This window comes from Miscanthus floridulus, chromosome 5 (genome assembly GCF_019320115.1).
Source record: "Miscanthus floridulus cultivar M001 chromosome 5, ASM1932011v1, whole genome shotgun sequence".
NCBI lineage: Eukaryota > Viridiplantae > Streptophyta > Magnoliopsida > Poales > Poaceae > Miscanthus > Miscanthus floridulus.
Window position 1 is genome coordinate 24,331,220 of NC_089584.1, and position 1,687 is coordinate 24,332,906.

Below are 1,687 nucleotides of genomic sequence, written 5' to 3' on the forward strand. Positions count from 1 at the left end.
TAGTTCCATCAACTTTGCACCTTTAAATTATGCACAGTGCAAGATTTTCCATCACATCACATCACATTAAATCTTTGAACATATGCATGGAGTATTCAATATAGGTAAAAAAATAACTAATTACATGATTTGGTTGTATTTTAGGAGACGAACATTTTGAGCCTAATTAGTCAACGGTTGAACAATTATTATCAAATACAAACGAAATACTACAGTACTACTACAGTATTGTGTACTTTTTGGATGTCCAAAGTTTGGGCAACTAAACACACCCCAGCTTTCTTCCCCGACAGAAAAGACTGTTGGGCTTCAAAATAAAATTGTACTACACTCGATCGCTAGATAGCTTTCTTGTTCTTGAGCGTTTTTGTCGCTTCCACTGCTGCTCGTCTACCCTGATTTGGAGGCCTTTACTCTCTGACCGGTCTTTTGGTATACTCCTACTCCAGTATGTAGTACTGCCTACTGCTCTCTTCCTGATGGATCAGGTTTTAAGTGTAAACATGTGGCAGCCACCAATGATACAGCAGCATGCACAGCACAGGCAGAGACAGACAGGTCTGAAAATTCATGTGAACCGTCACGCACCTTTGTTAATTACAGTACGTTCGTCATCTTTCATATGTAGAATGCTGCGACCAGCCGAGGACTTTAGTACATCAACGTGGCTCTCCTCCGTGAAGCTTCTTCAGTCTTCACGCTTTCCATGTCTATGTCCAAGTCCAATGCCTGCAAACAGTTGGAATAATTAGAGAAGCAAGCATCATCTCCCTCATCAGTGTGATGACCGATGTTGACGGACTTACCTCCGTCCACTAACGAATGCAATTCATGTTCTAACCTTAGTCAAATTAGCTAAACTTTAACTAAATTTATAGGAAAAAAGTAACAGTATTTATGACACCAGATAAATGTATTATAAGAATAATATTTCATAATGAATACAATGGCATCTTTTTAGTATCATAGGCATTGATATTTTTTTATAAGTTGGATCAAGTTTAAATAATTTGACTCGGTAATCTTAGAATTATATTTTCACGGAGGTAGCATGTCTTTTCAGCATGACAAGTAAACACGAAACACTTGGCTTTCTGTTCTAACCTTACTATTCGTCAAATGACTTCACATTCTGTGCTCAACAGACACTTGGCTTCCCGTTCGTTCTAACCTTACAATTCGTCAAATGACTTCATATTATGTGCTCAACAGTCATTATACTGTGCGCTTATGTCTCGGAAAGTCGGAAGGGAACGCGCCACAAAGTGACACACACCGTTCGTGCCAAAAAATGTGAAAGAAACTGGGACAGACATGACTCACCAGCCGTATAACATACGCAGACAAGAGAGACTGAACAGCACCGCACGCACCAAAAGATTCTGAACAGTGCACATACCTATTTGATTTTTTTTTTTTGGAACTCACATACCTATTTGATTTGTACGTACATATGTAAGGCCGGTCCATTCTGGCGTAATCAGTGTCATGTCAGGAACCAATTCGCAGACCTGGACCGCTCGTCCGCTCCCATATTCGGTAAAGGACCCATCCTCACAAATTTACAGATCCTTATTACTCGGGCGTGAACCGGGACCTCACCTCCACGCTGCCAATTTTACAGAGCATCTTCACAAAGATACGCTAATCCCTCCAGCCGCAGCCCGCCGGTGGAGCACCAGCCAGG